This window comes from Ailuropoda melanoleuca, chromosome 14 (genome assembly GCF_002007445.2).
Source record: "Ailuropoda melanoleuca isolate Jingjing chromosome 14, ASM200744v2, whole genome shotgun sequence".
NCBI lineage: Eukaryota > Metazoa > Chordata > Mammalia > Carnivora > Ursidae > Ailuropoda > Ailuropoda melanoleuca.
This window is the reverse complement of record NC_048231.1, coordinates 69,117,279-69,138,467: the sequence shown is the minus strand read 5'-3', so window position 1 is coordinate 69,138,467 and position 21,189 is coordinate 69,117,279. Positions and strand designations below refer to the sequence as shown.

Genomic DNA, 21,189 nt, shown 5'->3' with positions numbered 1-21,189 from the left:
GATAGAGGGCAAGCACAGAAATGGTGTTCACCAGCTCCTCTGTCCCTGGAGAGAGTCCTACTGAGCCCTGTCCCTCCGGCAGATGCTTTAGGATTAACAAGTGAATCTCCTTCACATATAGTCTAGGTGCTTTGGAAACTGCTGCTTTTGCACTGAGTCTGGGGGCAAGTGAGTCCGTGTGTGAGCCCTTCAAGAGCAGGATCTCGGTTCCCTACACCCCTTTGGTTCTTGTAGAGGTAAGCCCTATTGGTTTTCGAAGCCAGACATTTTGAGGGCTTGTGTTTCTGGTTCAGGTCCTAAGAGCTGGGGTGCCTGATGTGGGACACAAACCCCTTGTTCCTCAGGGAGAAGCTATTTGTGACATTCCTCTCAGTTGTGGGAAGCCATGCCAGGGGGGTGGGGTTCTGGTGAGACATAGTCTCTGTCTCTCCTACTGGCCTTGATGTGACCCTTTTAGCCTTAGTTGTGGAGGAGCTGTTCAGCTAGTTTTCAGGTCTTTTTCAGAGGGAATTTTTCCATATGTAGCTATAGATTTGCTGTGTCCATGAGAGGAGGTGAGTTCAGGACCTTCCTACGCCACCATTTTGAACCTCACTGATCTTTTATCTTCTTAACTATTACACTCTTAATGTCAATTATGCATATGCTTTCCTAACATTTAATGTAAGAATATTATAGATTTGGGTTTTTTTTTTTTCATTTCTCTCCTTTAATCTAAATTTTCCCTGAGTGGGGAGAGGGGAACAAAGTGGAAAATTTTTACCCAGTAAATTGGGGTTAATCTACTAAGACCTTCTCAGATGGACAAGGTTACATATCTGCTGGTATTTTTGTTTGGATCATGGGAGGTTTACTGTCCTAAGACACTGCCAAGGCCCTGCGGCATCATGAGTTCTCTGTATAGTGGCTCTAATAGGTCCTGACAAGAGTAGGATCTCAGCCCGCTCAAGTCCCTAAGATTCAGTTTATACAAAATCCAATTCTGCTTCCTTGTAATTGCTTTACCAGTTGATAGGATTCAACTAATCTCTTTATCTCTTGATCCTGTTTTGAATTAATTTAATATTTTTCTAACCTGACAGGGCCCAAACTCTTATACATATTTAAATGCTATCTGATTGGATTCTGCACATTCTTCATGGCTTTGCCTGGTTCTTCTCGCTGCAACACCGAAGTCATATTAATGATGGATAAAATCATTGGACTTAGTTTGGGTATCTCCCAAAGCAGACCTGGAGACAAGAACAGGAATTTAAGTAGGACATAAAACACTGAGAAGTGAGAAGAGGACGGAAGCCAACCAAGAGGACGTGTATCATCAAGCCAGTCGTCACCGCGGCTACTGGAGCTTAAGGTGAACGAGGAAAAGCTGGCAGCCAGCACGAAACCTGTGTCTCCAAGTCCTCCAAATGGTGAGAGAGCTGGGGTATTTACATACCAATTTCTGTTGATCAGGGGTTGAATGTCATTCCTGGAGGTAATGAATTCCCAGCACTTTCAGCCTGTACACAGAAGGGTAAAGTGGCTTCGGTGGTTGGAGAATGCCCTCAGCCAAAAGAATAGAGGAGCTGAATTTGTAAGAGTGTGAATGTGCTTGTCACTTTCTTCCTTTAGAGCTTCAATTGCACTAAACACTAACAAGCCGATTTCATTGTAATTATGAATACCTTCAAGTCTCCCAAATGCTGGAGACACATTTGGGAGACCCAAGACATCCTCTTTCACCTGTATTATGCTCCACTTTACCACAGGTGAGAGTCTTACTAATGGAGCTACCACAGCATGCCTGGGATTGTCACCACCCTACTTACCAGCAGCAATGGAGCCTTTGGTGTCTTTTGGCTGGTCTCATTCAATTCTAGAGCCCCAGCCTGAGGATCTGCTTCTTAGGACTTCCTATCTCACCGAGCGCCTTAATTTGGGTTCTTGCAGAAGTAGACCCTGAGAAACAGATTGGAGAGCAAAAAGTTTATTTGGGAAGGTGAAGCACATCAGGAGAACTGGGCAGTAAGACAGGGAGAGAAGACGGCCAATAAAAAGTACATTGTTTGGCTAGACACCACTGTGGGCCACTGGGCTTAATCCTACTGGGGGATCTCTGGGAGCCTATGTAGAAAACACATTTCAGTGTTATCTGTGCCCACCCCCACCTTGGCTGAGAGATCTGTGATTTTATTTAATTTCCTCCCTTCCACATTGGTGGACAGCTCCTGTGGAAGCCTGCTGATGCCCTGGCATTTTTTGAGCTGCTGCAAAGTGGCTAGAAAAAAACCCCAAGGAAGATAATTCAGTTGCTAGGTGTTGGAAGTCTGGCCTGCATGCACCAAGGTGGTAAGGTCAAGGGGATATTAACAGGGCACTGGTGGTATCCCTTACACCATTGTTTCCCATTGCTGAAGGTTTTTGTTCTGATTTGATGTTAGGTGTTTATATAAAATGAGAATCAATTTTTGAACAAATGAGAATGTCCCAAATTGCCAAAGCCTTTTAAACAACGATGAGACATTTTCAGAGTGCTAGAGAGAAAGTGTGAATTTGCAAGGGAAGACAGATTTGCTAAGCTGAGCTATTTGAGCTAAATTATTTATTTTTTACTTCTGCTAATAAGACTCCCAGATGTAGATGTGAGGGAATAGAATAAACATGTTTCTTGGATCACTAAGGAAGGAAAGAATATGAGTCATGTGTATATAGCCAGACAGGGATTTGTTTAGAGAAGAATTAACAGTGCTGGGCATTAATATACCTATTTTAGAATAAGTAAATGAACCAGCTTTGAAGGTTGGGATCCTTCTGGCCTGATGAGGTAGTAACAACGCAAATAGAAAAGTTTTATTTTAATGTTTAGCATGACTAAGTTTTCTTATGAAATGAGCTGAGTCTCTGCTAGATTCTTGGTTTGCATGAAGCCAATTTATATGAGCCGTTAGCTGTGATTACAGTTGACTGTCCTGGCCCAGTTGCATGGTGGTAAGTGAACAGATCTTCATTATCTACTTTCTCAGATCAGAAAGATCACTGGGGAGTCAGTAGTCCTGCCAGGCTTCTGTGTCATGACAGTAAGCCAGGAGGAACTTCTTCATACTGTCACCACAGCCTTCCCCAAACTGTTTGCTGAACAGAATCCAGGTCTGAAGCTCATCCTCTCTGTTATCCCCATAGAACAGCTTAGAAAGCAGAGAACAAATGAGTCATGTGTTATATACTTTCAAAAGAACAATAAAGAAAGCACAATCTAATTCTAAGGCAAAGCTAACATTTCTTTCAGTTACCTTTCTGTGTGGCTTTTTTTTTTTTTTTTAAGAGGCAAAAACAAAACCCAGACCATAATCTGTATTTGTGCCTTGACTAATGATCAGATGAAAATGGGCCAATCAGCACATTCAGGGCAGGAGAGAGCCAAACTGCTAAATTGAGGAATCTGTTATTCAGACTAGAGTAATCTGGTTGGCATGAAAAACAGTACCACTGTATTTTAATTTTCACTTGGAATCAAACTCTGGGCCCTATTTACATCTTCAAATCAACTGATGTGGGTACATCACTTCATAGTTTGAGATGGGTGGTCTCCAAATACTCTTATGCTTCCTATTACATTGACATCACTGATGTGCATTTGCCTCAAGCTGGTACATACTGGGCTAAAGAGATGCCTTGTGGTCTACCACCATTGACAAAGGCAAAGATTTGGCTTCAGCAGAAGGTCAGGCTATCTGGTCCACCTTGATAGATGGTAGGAGTAAAGGACCCCCAACTACGTACTATAGGAAGGGAGTTTAGCAATGACCCTGGGAACTGAGAATAGACTTATCATTCACTCAAAGGAAATGCCATGTCCAACGAGGACCACAACAGGTTGTGGTCTTTGTCCAGAATGGTGGAACATTGGATTAGAAAGGATGTGGGGCTGAAATTCAGCTTTGGAAGTAAAGAGATGAAATAGGGAGAGAGGCCAGATCGAGGTCTATGCCAAGGATCTTGCTTGAAGCAAGCAGAGCTCTCAGCCCTTGTAAAATGGGGTGAGCTGGAGCCAAGCAGGAAGTATCTCCCCTGTCAGTCATAAGAGGGACAGACCAAGACCAGAGGCAGTGGGCACGGTAGCAAGTATGGGTCTGGTGATCCAAACACTGGAATCAGATCTAGCAGGAATCTCTTCCAGGTTTGGTGATGGAAGTATAGGAAAAGATCTAGAGAGAAGGACGGTAGGTAGGCTGAACACCTTACAGATATATTTGGGATGAGAATACACAAGGCTCTTTGCGTCTCAAGTGAGGAACTAACAGCAATTTCTAAACCTGGCTGATAGGTAATTGATTCATTCCCTCATTCCACACACATTTATTGAGCGGCTATTTATTGAGCGTACTATGAGCATGTCATACGTATACACGCATATACATATACTGGTCCTGGGGCTACAAGCACATTCTTCTAAGAAATAAATGAACAGTGAGTGATAGCAAGGTGGCAATGCCACCATGGGAATATATACATTGAGGGTGAGAAAAGGTGACACCTGCTTGGCAGGGACCAGAGGCTGGTGAGGAAGCTTCTCAGAGACATTGCCATGGTACAAACGGAGGGGACAGAGGAACAGGCACAATGGAGAGAGAGGTTCGGTTCACAGGGGGAAATACGAGCAGTTCAGCATTGTTGGCCAGATGGTAAGCTCCAGAGTAGGAGATGTGACTAGACAGGGAAGCTGGCTGTTTTCACGGCTTCAGGGAAGAGAGGGGGTCCCCTACATGCCATTAACTTACTGCTCATAAAGAATTACTACAACAATAATAGTATTTAACCTTTATTGAATGCTAATGATATTCCAGGCCCTATGCTAAGCATTTTGTGAATCTTAATTTATTTCATTTTCACAATGTCAGTACCAATCCTATCTTTTTATCATGGATGAGAAAGTTGAAGCTTGCACCTAAGGGTAGGGGTGGGATGCCAGCACAGGTCTGTTTGCCTAGAAAGTTCGTGCGCTTTACAACCACCATGACTGTCCAACATAGCCACCCAGGAACAAAGAGATAGGGAGATATAACTCATGCAGGCTGGAGACTTCAGGCCTGGGTTTGAGGACAAGGACCATAGTGGACAGTCAGTCAGGATCCAAATCCTGAGTCCTACCTCATTTTCTGTCTTCCAGTCTTGGCCCATCTGTATTGTGAGCTTTCCCAGAGCATTAATTACACACATCAATGCCATCAATTTAAACTCTCTACCTGTTCATGATTCTCAAAATGTGGTCTGCAGACCACAGTGGGTCCCTGAGACCCTTTCAGTCTGTGAGGCCAAAACCATTTTTGAAAACTGAGATATAATTGCCATATAACATTAATTAGTTTCAGGTGTATGACATAACAACTTGATAAAACCATTTTCAGAATAATACTAAGGCACTGTTTGCCTTTATTGACATGTAGACATTTTGCTCTGATGGTGCAAAAAACACCCGCAGTNCCGAAAAAAAAAAAAAAAAAAAAAAAAAAAAAAAGGTCACTTTCACTTAGTGTTTTTAATGAAGTACAAGGATTAATTTTATTAAATCTTGACTATTGAGAACATTTGGTGGTGAACTGGGAAACAGTTAAAACGTTTCTGTTGCATATTAAAGGATTTTGTTTGTTCTTGAGGAAAAGCACTCCTGTGATCGAGTTGTGAACTGAACTAGCCTTTTCTTTGGTGGTACACCCCTCTCACTTTAAAGAATGACTATCAAATGTAGTTATTTAGAAATGTATACATAGTCCTCAAAAATGAATGAATGGCTCTGTCACCTTAAGGAAAACAGTGGACATTTGTCATTGTTGATAATGCTAAAACTCAGTCTTTGTAGTGCAAATTAGAATTTTGGGAAACAGGAATCTGCTACTGTGAGCATGACAGCTTTCTAATACTTTTCTGATGAGATCAGTAGCGATATTAATCAACAAATGTGATTTAATAAATGTTGTATAATAAAACGTGTCAACATTTGGAAGATCTGCATAATTCAGTGAATAGCATTTTCCAAATGACCAGTGCATGATGTTACAATATTATATTAAATATTCAAAGGGCAAGATAGACCAATGGATTTTAATCTGATAGGGCAGAAAAGTTCATTGATACGGTTTTATATTCCACATGGCAACTAATATATAAGAAACTAGCACTTGCTAAATTTTGGTGTAGTATCAGAGAAAAAATACCCAAAATTAATCCAAAAAGATTTTGAAAATAATCCTCCCAACTGCATATCTGTGAGATGCAGAATTTTCTTCTGTACTTTGACCAAAACTAAATATTGCAAAAGATAGAATGCAGAAGCAGTTATGAGAATCCAGATGTCTTCTATTAAGTCAAACCCTAAGGAGGTTTGCAAAATGATGAAACAATGCTACTCTTCTCTCTAAATAGTTTTTGTCTTGAAAAGTATATTTATTTTTCATAAAAAATGTTATTTATGTTAACATGTAATATATTTATTGTTATTTTAAATAAATACTTAAGAACATTTCTGTTTTAAATTCTAGTATGGTAAATATGGATAAATATAACACACAAAAATAAAGTGTGAAGCGTCCCCGCTATTTGACTAGATGATACATTTCAGATTCTCCTTGATAAAGTATTTTCCCCCTATGTGTTACATTCAATGTAAACTGTATTTAATATTTATGCGTTTGGGGCGCCTGGGTGGCTCAGTTGGGCTAAGCATCTGAATCTTGATTTTGACTCACGTCATGATCTCAGAATTGTGAGAACAAGTCCAACATTGGACTCTACGCTCCATGTGGAGTCGGCTTAAGATTCTCTCTCTCCCTCTGCCTCTGCCCCTCCCCCTGCTTATGCTTTCTCTCTCAAAATGAATAAAAAAAAACTTAAAAAAATACTTATGTTTCTCACTCTCTAAAATAAATCTTAAAAAACATGTTTATGTGTACCTGGAGAATTCAAGGTTCATTATTTTTTTTCTAAAAATTTATTTCTAAAGCAGAGATTAAACTTCTATAAATTGTGTTAGTGACTATTATGAAATTTTCACAGAAATTTACTGTTAGTTAGCAATAGAATTAATAAAGCCAGTATACTCTCCTTTCTATGAACAAGAGGAAAATCTGTCAGGAGCAAATGTCACTTCTAAAATCTTTTTGTTTTAAGTAACTAGGCAAATGTGTGTACTCATGGTGTTTCTTATTGAAATTCTTCCCCGCCTTTAAAAAGACCTAATCAACCATTACCTTTCTGTAGCTCAATGAAGAGTAAAAGAATCCCACTGATAATAACCTTCATGTCTGCTTTAACTTAGCCTTAAACGAGTAGGTACATTTGCCACATAATAGGTTTATCTAGTCAATAACTATCATACAAACACATTTACTAGCTAAAAAGTTAAAAATTCCATCACTTTTTTTTTTAAATAGAATTGACTGACTTGTTTCCATATCACGTGTCAAATGCTAATTCTGAAGTAGTTGGGTCTGAAGGCTAAGGAAATTGCTAGAAGACAATGACAGTGTGTTAACTGGGGAAACACTCTAATGCATAGATTGCTATTTTATTTTCCCTATTGATGATCAGCTTTCGGTGGTATAGGAGGATAAAGCTTTGATATTCACGGTGTGGTCCTGGGACCAGCAGTATCGGCCCCAGCTGGGAGCTAGTTGGACACATAGGATCGCAGGCCCCACCTAGGCCTATAATATCAAATCTAAATTTAAAAAGATCCCCTGTTGATGTATAAACACACAAAAGTTTGAGAAGCACTGCTGTAAAAAATACAAGTCATATTTTCTCCACACTCTTTGGGTAATTGCCTAGTTAGTATTAAACGGCTCGTTTACTACTGTTCTAAGAAAGATAATTTGTGTGCTCAGACCTATTCCTGGATTATTAAAATATTTGCTCCTAAGGTCAGTGAGTCCTCTTGCTCAACTGTAGACCCCAACTGGTATTTCTTACCCCACTTTCTTGAGGCATCCATGAAGATGTTTTGCAATGACCAGAATATTCCAACCATCAAACCAGAAAAGCCCTGTTAGCAACAGANAAGATGTTTTGCAATGACCAGAATATTCCAACCATCAAACCAGAAAAGCCCTGATAGCAACAGAATGCCTGAAGACCACATCCCACATGTCAACCTTCCCTACCCAAGATCATGGGATGAACACACACCGCCCTGACCCATGACCACGCGCTGTGCCTTTTCTCTCTCATGCACCTCCCTGAACCTCTCCTGTAAAACTCCAGGTGTCCATCTTGCAGACGGACAGGTGGGTTGTTAAGGCTTGAGCCTGCCTCCTCCCCCGGCAGCCGGCACCTGAAATCAATCTCTCTTTTCCAAACTTCCATTCGAGTTACTGGCTTCTCTTGCGACAAGCTTATCTGAGTTTGTTAGGCAATAGCACTGGCAAATCCAGCAGGAGCTGTGCTTTCCATTTGTCCGCCCCCTTGGGTCCCCTGGGATGGAGCAGTGGGCTGTGGCCGCAGGCCAGGGCTCACCGTTCCCTTCCTGGGTTAGCATCTGTGATAGAGCCATGGGTCACACTGACCATCTTTTAAAAAGAAAATAAAGGTACTTACACTGTCTTCTAAAATGCCATGTCACTGGGGCGCGTGGGTGGCTCAGTTAGGCGGCTGTCTTAGGCTCAGGTCATGACCTCAGGGTTCTGGGATTGAGCCCCACCTGGAGCTCTCTCCTCAGTGGGGAGTCTGCTACTCCCACTTCCTCTCCCTCCCCGCTCACACCCGGGTGCGCATGTGCGCGTGCATGTGCGAGCATGCGCTCTCTCTTGCAAATGCTTTTTTTTTTTTTTTTTAAAGCAAGGCTTATTCAGCCATAGCAAAGTGATAGTACAAAGCTCCCAAGGAGGGAGGGGATCCCAGAGGGTCGCCCTCAAATAAATAAAATCTGCGGGAGCTGTGCTTTCCATTTGTCCGCCCCCTTGGGTCCCCTGGGATGGAGCAGTGGGCTGTGGCCGCAGGCCAGGGCTCACCGTTCCCTTCCTGGGTTAGCATCTGTGATAGAGCCATGGGTCACACTGACCATCTTTTAAAAAGAAAATAAAGGTACTTACACTGTCTTCTAAAATGCCATGTCACTGGGGCGCGTGGGTGGCTCGGTTAGGCGGCTGTCTTAGGCTCAGGTCATGACCTCAGGGTTCTGGGATTGAGCCCCACCTGGAGCTCTCTCCTCAGTGGGGAGTCTGCTACTCCCACTTCCTCTCCCGCCCCGCTCACACCCGGGTGCGCATGTGCGCGTGCATGTGCGCGCATGCGCTCTCTCTTGCAAATGCTTTTTTTTTTTTTAAAGCAAGGCTTATTCAGCCATAGCAAAGTGATAATACAAAGCTCCCAAGGAGGGAGGGGATCCCAGAGGGTCGCCCTCAAATAAATAAAATCTTTAAAAAATCAAATCAAATCAAATATACCGTATCATTGAAAAGGCAAAATAACCCAAGAAACACCAAAATTAAAATTTTAAGTGTACGGATTTTTAGGGCAGTGAAAATACTGTCTATGATATCAGAATGATGGGTATATGTCATTACCCTTTTATCCTAAATCATAGAATATACAACACTAAGAGTGAACCCTCAGGTGAACTATGTACTTTGGGTGATTATGATATGTCAATGTAGGTTCATCCTTGGATAAAAAAAAAAAAAGTACCATTCTGGTGAGTGATGTTGCTAATGGGTTGGCTGTGTTTGGGGGGGAGGGGAACTTAGGCAGTATTATGAGAAATCTCTGCATCTTCCTATTTTGCTGCATCTTCCAAGACTGCTCTAAAAAAATACAGTCTTAAATACTAAATGTGGGACAACAGTCACTGATAAAGAGAAAAAATATTTATATTTCAAACGTATTTTGTTAAATGAGTTTTTCTATAAGGAAAAACTATGAGACTCTACCAGCTAGGCTGTTATTGCTCAATACCACATTTTTAGATTGGAAAAGGAACTGATTTGCAAGATAACCTGATAGTTAGACAGTCTTTAACATACTGTACTTGCTTGCCAGACAAGGAACAGCCCCTTGACTTACTCGCCCAAACCCTGCAAACCTTGAAGGGTAGTGAATGCACCTAAGGAAAAGAAAAGGCTTTTTCCAAATATCTTTCAATATTCCCTGGAGTTGCTCCGCTTGAGCGGCTGGCTCCCATGATTGGTAGCTTTGTGGTGGCCTGCTTTAGGTCAGTTGAGATCATGGGCCATCTTCCTTAAAATAGTGAAAGATCACTTTATAAAACCAGCCCATGTTTTGGAACAGCTAGCTATTTTTTCTTCAAAGAAGTTAGCAATGGAGAAATTCTACAAAGTGTGAGGAAAAGGACAACATGACCATATACTGTCTTTTCATGTTCTGGGCATATTTCAGTGTATCTGTCCTTCAGAATGTGGTTTCCCCGGGGCAAAAGATCAAAAAGTTTAAATACATGTGACTCAGCAACTTAGGCTTTTAATGTTGATTTAACAAACACCAAGCTGGAATTTATACAATGTAAGGCATATGTGTCAGACTTTTCCGTGTGTAGAGCGTTATTTTAATTAAAGGTCACAACCACATCATTCCATATTTCAGGAATTTGGATAACGAGTCTCCTCTCGCTTCTTCTGTCTGCTACCAATTTTAATGGAGTCTAGTGATAAATGTTTAAGAATATGTGCTTTCAGTGTTCTGATAAAAATGACTGTCAAAATGTGAACACACTCTACATTTCTTACGTATTCCATTAGTCATTATTGGAGGAAAAAATATGAATAATTTATTGGTGAAAGTTCGAATTAATATGCTGACAACTTAAATCATGCTTAAGGGTTCCTAAGGGTATGGGGCCTTGGAGGAAAAAAAGGCATGCTTTTTGTTAATGAGAAGAATAACTCCTTGAAGGACCAAGAAAATAATTTCACCTCCTACATAAAAGGTTGGCACACATCATTTAATCTAGTTTCTCATAGTGCAATCATCTTGGGTAAAGCTTTTTTCCTTCATTATGTTTATAACTGCTGTTTTTCGTTATACCAATTTGATGTGGATTTGCCCATAGATATGTAATAATGTAATATAGTTGGTTTAAAATTGGATTTTTAAATGCAATTATTTTTAAAAGATCAGTGTTAGATCATTACATTTGAAAAAATCAATGCACGTAAATCTAGAATAAAAAACCTAAAAACCCCTAAAAAGTAGAAATTATATAGATCTACGTAGTGAAGGCAAGTGGGAACAGAGATTGTGACGTAATGAGAGAGGATTTGAAAATGGGGAGTAGAGAAGACAAAAATAAATGATGAGATTCTTTCGGATTTGCCAATTCCAGGCGAAATCTAGGTGAATTATAATACTAACCATTCCAAAATTAAAATGATGGCACATTTATAATGTTGTGTGTGCAATGTTTTCTATTTAATCTTCAAAATGACTCTCAACATGGATGCTGTGGTTTTTCCTGTTTTCAGATGAGGCAGGAATTTGTTTCTTAAGATCATACAACTTTGTAAGGGTTTGAGTCAGCCTATGATTGAGGAGTTGGCCCCAGAGTTCCTACTCTTGAGCACGCTGCTATGCTGACCCAGGCTGCTGCTGCTTCTCCACTTGGGGACTTGCCTGCCCCAGCAAGTTCCACTGTCCAGGGCTATATTCTGCGAAGGTCATCAGTGGGACAATTTCCCAGAGTGACCCTCACTCCCGGACTCTACTTCCTCAACTCCCTTTCTCTGATCAATTCTGCAAATCAGGCTTTTGCTCTCACCACTTTTTATAAAATATTTTTTTATTTTGAAATAGTTTAAGCCTCACAAGAAGTAGCAAAAATAGTACAGAATTGTCTCTATCCCTCCCCCCCAAAACTTGGTATTATTTTAGCTGTCCTAATGGGTGTGTAGTGGTATCTCTTTGTAGCTTTCATTTGCATTTCCCCAATGGCTGAAGGTACTGAGGATCTTTTCACGTGTGTGCTTGACATGCATGTACTGTCTGCTAAAATCTGTGTTCAAGTCTTTGGTCTGTTTTCCCATTGAATTATTTGCTTAGTTACTGTCGAGCTTAGAGACTTTGTTATGCATTTTATTATTTTTTTAAAGATTTATTTATTTGAGAGAGCAAGAGCACACATGAGTGGGGTGAGGGGCAGAGGGAGAAGCAGGCTCTCTGCTGAGCAGGGAGCCAGATGTGGGGCTTGATCCCACGACCCTGGGATCATGACCTGAGTCGAAGGCAGATGCTTAACCGACTGAGCCACCCAGGCGTCCCTGTTATGCTTGTATGTATTTTACATACAAGTCCTTTGTCAGGCATATGGTCTGCAAGTATTTTCTGCCAGTCTGTGGCTTGTCTTTTCATCCTCTTAACAGGGTCGTGCTCAGAGCAAACATTTTTAATTTTGATAAGGTCCAATTTAATGATTTTTTAAAATTTTCGGTGTCCCCTCTTTGGCGTTACGTCAAAAACCTCTTTGCCTACTTTCAGGTCATGAAGTTTTTCTTCTACGTTTTCATGTAAACGTTTTATGGTTTTACATTTTATGCTTCGATCTATAATCTATTTTGAGTTAATTTTTACAAGGTGTGAAGTTTTGGTTAAGGTCTTTTTTTTTTTTTTTTGGCCTGTGATTGTCCAATTATTCCAGTTCCCTTTGTTGAAAGGATTATTTTTCCTTCTCATCAATTTTGAAAAACTGCTCTCACCAAAGTTGCCAATGGCCCGCTTTCCTAATCAAAGGAACAATGGCCCGTGGGCCTTGAGGTGACGTGGTGTTGATGCAGAGGCTCCGACCAGCTGTTGAGAGGCTGGAGGCGCCACCACCCGCCAGAGGAGGGAAGCGTGGTCAGGGATGGCAGGAGCAGCCCTGACTCCACACTCTCCCTGCTCAGGCAGCGTGAACATGGTGGTCTGTCTGCACATACTTTTCCAAGCTGTGACGGAAAACAATTTTTTCAAGAATGCTTTCCATCTGTACTCCTTGAAATGAGAAGATCACACTGTAGTTTTAATTTTTATTTTACAAATGATTTTACAAAAGGAATATATGCTCATTAAAATCAATCTGGAAAATACAAAAACATTCCTCCTCTTCTCTCTCCTTCTCCTCCTCTCCCACCTTTTCCCCTCACTTACGGGAATGTGAACTTTAAAATGGTGGTCAACTTCTGTGGAAGAGGAGGAAACATGAGAGGGGCTCAGACGGATGGATGAATAGATACAGAGGTTGAGGCAAATATGGTAAGAAGTTAATATGTTTAATCTTGGTGGTAGGGACATGGAATTCTATATTTTTCTACTCTGGTCGGTAGTCTTGAAACACTTCAGAAAAGAAATGAATAAAAGCCCTCAAGATGTTTACTTTCCAATTAAGAGAAACTACACATTCACGATCTTTATTATTAGATTATACTGAATTGGGAGGTCAGAGGGAGGGTGTCCCCATCATCCCAGAGACCGTTGAGTGATGCTCTTTACTGTTTGGAAATGCACCAGTGCTTTTATGAAATGACATGAAAAATTGGAGAGAGTAGAATCTGTCCTAGATGTTTGGGGAGGTGATGGATAGGAGACGGACGAGGTATTTTCCCTGTCTTTTTATAGGCAGGCTATAGGTGACAGAATGAAGAAGTGACTGTATGGCAATTTTGGAGAATCTCCGCGTTTGTTAAGATAATAAGAGCCGGCAGGTGAACTGACAGGCGGCTATCAGCTCAGCAGGTCAGAACTGCCCTTCAGAGTCAACTCGCAAATTGTAGAGAAGGTTGGCTAGGTTTGGTTTGTTGACGGGCCAATGATATTTTAATATGTTCTTATTACAGACATGCCCCCCATCTGCCACCTAATTAGACTCTGGAGATTTAATATCGAAGTATAAATAGTAGGTTCTAGAGAAGGACATGTCGTCTAAAAATTATAATGTTTTAAATTTATACTTCATAGGGGTGTTCATGTATTGAAGCGAAGCAGAGAATTTGGGCAATCATCTAGATGATGCAAGAAAAAAATTACAAGACTTTAATTACGTGGACAGTTTAGGCCAAATCCATTTTTGGTACAAACGATATAGTTACTACTTCATTTTGCACAGACACGTACATGTACACACATGTACATACTGGACTTTTTGCCTGTACCCCAACACACACTTTCACACATATACTTTTGTCCTCTTTGGGAAACCCAGAGCAATACTTTGGCTTGGAAAATTTTACCAGTGTTAGAATCTCATCTCACCTTGGACAAGTCTCTACTCTACCTGCATTTCCTCTTCTTGGCTATAGAATGTGGAGTTTGGACCTTATGAACTTTAAGCTACCTTTTATCTTCATGTTTTTAAATAAAAACCCTTATGAGTCCCCCTCCTATATTTATTTATTTACTTATTGGAGAGGGAGAGGGAGAGAGAGAATCTCAGTCTCCACACCCAGCGGTGAGACTGATTCAGGGCTCCATCTCATGACCCTGAGATCGTGACCCTGGTCTCAGGACCCCGAGGTCAAGGAACTGAAATCAAGAGTCGGAGGCTTAACCGACTGCGCCACCCAGGCACGCCTTCCCCTCCCTTTAAAAAAAATAGATTTTTTAAGAGCAGTTTTAGATTCATAGCAAAATTAAGTAGAATGTAATGAGATTTCCCATATACCCCCGCCCCCACATATGCACAGCCACCCCGTTTTTCAACATCCCCCACCAGAGTGGGACATTTATTACAATCAATCAAACTACATTGACACATCATAATCACCCAAAGTCCTTAGTTCATCTTAGGGTTCACTCTTGGTGTTATACATTTTGTGGGTTTTGACAAATGTATAGTGACATGTGTCCGTCATTATAGTGTCATACAGAATATATTCATTGCTCTAAAAATCATCTGTGCTCTGCCTATTTATTCCTCTCTCTCCCCCCACCCAACTTAATCCTTGGCGACCAGTGATCTTTTGACTGTCTCCAGGTCTGCTTTTCCAGGATGTCATAGAGTTAGAATCATACAATATGTAGCCTTTTCAGATTGGCTTCTTTCGCTTGGTAATATGCGTTTAAGTATTTTTTTTTTTATGCCTTTAAGTTTCCTTCATGACTTTCCATGGCTTGATAGCTCCTTTTTTTTTTTTTTAAGAGCTTAATTATAGTACCAGTTTATTTATCCATTCACCTACCGACGGACGTCTTGGTTGCTTCCAAGTTTTGGCAAGTGTAGTTGAAGCTGTTATCAATGTCTGTTTGCAGGTTTTTGTAGGCATAGTTTTCAACTTCTTTGAGTAAATACCAAGGAGCGCAATTGCGAGATTGTATGTTAAGAGTATGTTAGTTTTGTAAGAAACCACCAAACTGTCTTCCAGAGTGGCTGTACAATTTTGCACACCCACTAGCAATGACTGAGAGTTCCTGTTGCTCCATAACCTCTCCCAGGTTTGGTATGACCACTGTTCAGATTTGGGCCACTTGAATAGGTGTGCAGTGGTATCTTGTTATTTTAATTGCGTTTCTCTGATGAAATATGGTGTAAGCATCTTTTCATATGCTTATCTGCCATCTGTGCATATCCGTAGGTGAGGTATCTGTTAAGTTCTTTGGCTCATTTTTTAATAATTAGATTGTTTGCTTTCCTATTGTTGAGTTTAAGAGTTCTTCGTGTATTTTGGATATCAGTCCTTTACAGATGTGTCTTTTGCAAGTATCTTTCCCAGTCTGTGGCTTGTCTTGTCATCTCTTGACATTGTCTTTCACAGAGGTGAAGTTTTTAACTTTAATGCAGTCCAGCTTATCAGTTATTTCTTTCCGGGATAGTGACACTGGTGTTGGATCTAAAAAGTCATCACCATACCCAAGGTCATCAAGGTTTTCTCCTGCATTATCTTTCTAGGAGTTTCATGGCTTTGCATTTTACATTTAGGTCTGTGATGTATTTTGACTTAATTATCGTGAGGAATGTAAGGACTGTGTCTGTTTCTTTTCTTCTCCTTCTCCTTCTTTTGGCATGTGGATATCCAGTTGTTTTGGCCCCACTTGTTGAAGACTGTCTGTTCTTCACTATATTGCCTTTGCTTCTTTGTTCATGATCTGTTGACGCTACGTGGTCCTCTTTCTGGGCTCTCAGTTCTGCTCCATTCATCTGTCTGTCTATTCTCGCACCAATACCACACCGTCTTGATTACTGTCGCTTCATAGTAGGTCTTGAAGTCAGATGGTGTTGATCCTCCGACTTAGTTCTTGTCCCTCAGTGTTGTATTGTCTGAGCCTTTTGCTTCTCCATATAAACTTTAGAATCACTTTGTCAGTATTCACAAAATAGCTGGTTGGAATTTTAATTGGGGTTGCACTGAATCTCGACATCAAGATCTGAAGAACTGACGGCTTGACGATATTTACCCTTCCTGTCCATGAATTTGGAATATCCATCGATTTAGTTCTTCTTTGATTCTGTTGATCAGGGTTTTGTAGTTTTCTTTATATAGATCTTGTATATGTGTTGTAAGATTTATACCTAAGTATTTCATTTTGGGGGTGCTAATATAAATGGGAACTTATTATTGATTTCCAATTCCACTTATTCATTGCTGGCATATAGGAAAGCAATTGATTTTTGTATATTAACCTCATATCCTGAAGCAAATTACAGGAGGTGGGATGCCTTTTCACCTCAGACTAGAGGAAAAGAGATAAGGGAGTAATCAGATGAAGAAAATTTGAGGGGAGGATTGGGATAGGCAGAGTGGAAGAAGAGACTATTCCAGGAGTTGGGGTATCTACTAAACATGATGTGGGGCTTAGTAGAGCACTCAAGAATGATGGAGTTTTAGAATAGTCACTGAGAGGAACTCAGGCTGAAAAACAAAATGATATTTACAGTGGAAAACCAGGCACCATAACTTTATGACTATTTTCAACTAAGCCAACATAGAAAAGGGGGTTTATAAGCAGGTTTCATGGGAACTATTAAGTAGCTTGTTTAGAAAGGCAAAATATTCTCAAAGTAATGTTTCCCCCAAGCCCTCAGCCAAGCATCTAAATTGGATGTATGGTGGCAGACAGATCATTTTTAGGTGAAAAGTATGTGTTGTTAATACTAAAACATTGTTATGTGACTTTCAAACACCACTCCTTTTATCGTGTTTGGGGGGGTCATCCATTTAGCAGTAATTGACAATTACTTACTGAGCATCTCTTAGGTGACAGGAACATGAAATAACATGATAAATGAAACATGGCCACTGCCATCAAGAATCTTTCAGCCAGTGGAATATATTAACAAGTGAAGAGGAAATTGCATTTCAATGTGATGAGTACTGTGGTGGGATAAGCATAGAGGGCCTGGGAGCCTTCAGGAAGCTTCACACCCAATCCTGGATGCTTCATGAATAAAAGAGCTTGGCTGAGGCAACCTGGCTAGGAACAGCTGGCTGGGAGGGGAATTCCAGGTGGTGCAAAGGCCCCGAGACACAAAGTACATAAAATTGCATGCCAAAATATTTATTCTATTCTATGTTGCCTTGAGTTTTCTAAGACCAGCAGTTGGGATGATTGCTTTTGTATTTGTCCTCTGCGTAAAGTTTTATGTCATAACTAGCATAATTGTCAGTAAAATTGTAATATCAATATTTCTAGGAGTTGCATTTGTAATTCATTCCCTTAAATGATTACACATCCCCTCACTTTTGATTATAATTACAATCTATTTAAATTTTGAATGGTCATAAAACACAGTGAGTTGTTATAATTTATGAATGTGTTAGGCAGAAAAAAGGAGACATCTGTCTATTATTAAAATATTTTAGAAATCTCACAAAGATCATTGAAGAAGATATTTTGTCAGAGGGGAAGGATTTGGAGTGAATTTTTAACATTCTTATTTGTTAGCTTTTTCAAAGTGTTTTTTTTTTCTCTAATCCTTGGGCATTTTTTATAAGCCAGTATTCTTCTCCCAAGCAAAGTTGTTAGAAAACTTTCAGTGATAGCCTTAAACTTAAGGATTCTGACAATGCTTGACATTATAAATACATATATTTTTTAAGGAATGGAGCTTTTCTATAAATATTCACTCTGGATGAATCCTCTTCTTGGGAGTGTTTTTTATTTCAACTCAAATAAATTTGACATTGGTTTATCTGTCTTTCGTTTATGAAATAGGAGATAGAAGTGGTTTCAGATGTGTTGGCAATTCTTTTTATTCTTCAGCTTTTATTTAAACACCATCTAGAGAATACTCATTTGTAACTAGAGACTTTTTTTGCTTTAAGACCATTTGAATTGCCTAAATGTGTGTTGTTGTATTTTTTCCACACAGACTCATTGCTTGGAAGCAGTTTGGGGCTCTTTAGAGAAATACATATGAGTTTCACGGTCATGTACTTCATATTAAATTAGCCATTTTCTCTGACTGGTGGACTGGATGAGTGTTGCTGCGAACAAATGGAGAACAGTATTTGAAATCCATGGGCAAACTACAGTTGCCAGTTACAGGAGCTTGCTAAGGGATCTTGCACATCATTAGATGCCAGAGTTTATTATCGGTTTAAGGAATACCATTGTGAGTTTTGTTTGTTTGTTTGTTTGTTTTTAGAGGAATTCTGAATTCCTAGAATCCCTGCGTAAGAGTGTTGTACTTCATAAATAATGTGTAATTTATGTCCGTGTATTTTCACAATGCCTCTGTGGTTTCAGTGTGATGATGAAACAGTCATAAATGAGCATTTGGGGTAATATTGCTTGAAGTCATTCCATTGATCTATTTGAACCGCAATCCAGTCTCTTTTTCTGTTTGCTGTTTGAAGTGGATGCAAATGTTTGAGTTGTGAGTGGAGGGCATTGAATTGCTTGGTTTCAAGGGGCTGAATGGGATGTACTGTTAGTAAAAAGAACTTATATTATTTCAAAAATGGTTTCATAGAAAAGAAAGAAAAACTACCAAGTTGTTAACTTGGTGTTTTAGACGTGAATTATTAAGGGACCGAATATGGAAAGTTCATACTACAGAAATACAGCCAAGAGAAAACCTCTATTTGCTTTAGACCAAATGTAGCCAAAAAGGACTTTCAGGAATATTCACCAAGGCTTACCCAGAGCTATGATTCCAAACCTTTTGTCAGTTGTGATGTCCCTTCACATGTGTGATAGATTCCCTTGAAATGCCCAGATATTGAAGAAATTCTCAGTATTTTTTCACACGACTAATTTGCCTCAACTATTACTATTCACTGGCTTCATGGCAAACTGGATTGCTATTCAGGGTAAGCTGCGGTTAGACACAGTTTTCACATATCCAAAGTACATGAATAAGAAAGACATAGGACATGCTTGAGTTTACTCGGTATCATATCTAAAAAAAGAGGATAATTTTAAAATGTTTATACTTAATTGTTTGCAGTGAATATACTGCAGCATGTCTCATGCTTGATCATTCCACACCAGTCTGTTCTGAAAGCACGTTTGATGCCTGCTGGCCTAGAGGACTCTGGCTAGGGAGAACATCCAGACATCATGAGTTATCTAGATTTCATTATTACCGTTGGGAAGTGGAATTCGAGGCCTGAATTAATTGCAACATATCAATTTTATTGGAGAGAGCTGTTCACCAAAAGCACTATTGATTATGTTTCTAAGAGAAATGCTTTGGAATTTTGAAATCAATACATCTATTTCCATTAGGACTTTAAATCACTTGCCGTTTTTATGGAGGTGATGGTGACCCATCTGGGCATATACTTTGATGAATTATGGATAAGAATAATGGAAGTACTCCATTTACAGCAATCAGGAGTTTTCAGAATCTCTGATTGGGTATCATTACCGGAGAGTCTGGAGAATTAGAATTTGGACATATTTGAAAAAATATTATATGCTAGGAATCATGCTTGGGCAGGCTTTACATCTTTGTTAGAACTAAGAGAAGGATTGTTTTTCTCTGTCAACTAAGATGCTGGGTAAAGGTTGTAAAGACATGTTCATATGCAATGACATGAATCCCAAGATCAGCAAAATGGAGAAGGGGAAGACATGGAGAAGGGCATTTCTCAAGTTCTTCAGCAGAGAAATAATCAAACAAAAAACATTNGCAATGACATGAATCCCAAGATCAGCAAAATGGAGAAGGGGAAGACATGGAGAAGGGCATTTCTCAAGTTTTTCTTCAGCAGAGAAATAATCAAACAAAAAACATTTGAAGAATATTTTGACAAAGAAAATATTTAAAGTGGAAGAGTGTTATTTTTGTCTTAAGAATAGCTGCGTTAAATGTTTTCCTTTAAGGTGAATTCAAATTTTACAGAAGCAGGGAGCAATAAATCAAAGTAATAATGTAGAGAAGAAATAATGTAAGCTTTATTTCTTTTTTCCTCATGAAACATCTCTAGGGGCAAAAGTAAGACTTTTAATGAGATGCAATGAAAGACAAAAGGAAACATTTGTGTAGATAAAATGGCTAAGTGATGTTGTTAGGCAGTTTAGTGTACAGTGTAGAGACATGTAGTACCGACTTGTTTTTGTAAAGAATGAAAGAATTGAGTCAATTTGATTACTGTACCCTCAGGTAATTCCTCAAATAATAAAATGAATTCACCTACCTATCTAATAATGAAATCAATTTCATCACCAGAATAAGGTTCTGGTAGCAGACTTCTGGTTGTCTTGTAACAACGTGGGTAAATCTAATGGGTCCATCCATACATTGATTTATTTATTCAACATCTAAGTACTAAGTTTTAGGGAGCATGATTTTTTTTTTAAATCAGTGACTTTTCAGCTTACTGAGAAGAGTGACTCTAACAGAAACCATTTATAAGGAAAAAATAGCAACATTCTCCCCCATCTCCACTTTTGCAAAAAAGTTTAAAAATAAAAAATAAATAAAAAATTATAATACAGCTGAGTCATTGTGAGTTTTGCTGCTCTCTAAATACCCATGTGTTCCCACGAATTCCCTAATACCTCTTACTGGTTAAATAAGGTCATAAGACTAGTTATGGTTAATGAGTTGTGAGTCGAAGTAGAATTGATGTGGGACACCACTAGGTCAAAGCATTTATTAACAGGTGTGTGATTCTCTAGTTTGCTCTCCCCTTTGTGGTGACCCAGAAGTCATGTGTTCTGGCTGGCATAGCTGTGATGGGGAATTAGACCGAGTCCCTAGACTGCCACTTCAAGGGGAGCTGTTCTGCAGAGCCTCTGGACTCTTGGTGGACTTGCTGTGGGCTAGCCCACGGAGAGCTCATTGTT

At 39.7% G+C, this 21,189-nt stretch overlaps 1 long non-coding RNA gene across 1 annotated transcript; it reads left to right on the top strand.

The window, feature by feature from the left end:
* On the top strand, positions 1–18,323 carry LOC117796124. Its single transcript, XR_004620497.1, has 3 exons — positions 1–236; positions 1,083–1,412; positions 18,263–18,323. It is a non-coding gene; the product is annotated as an uncharacterized LOC117796124 (long non-coding RNA).
* The last annotated feature ends 2,866 nt before the right edge of the window (positions 18,324–21,189 follow it).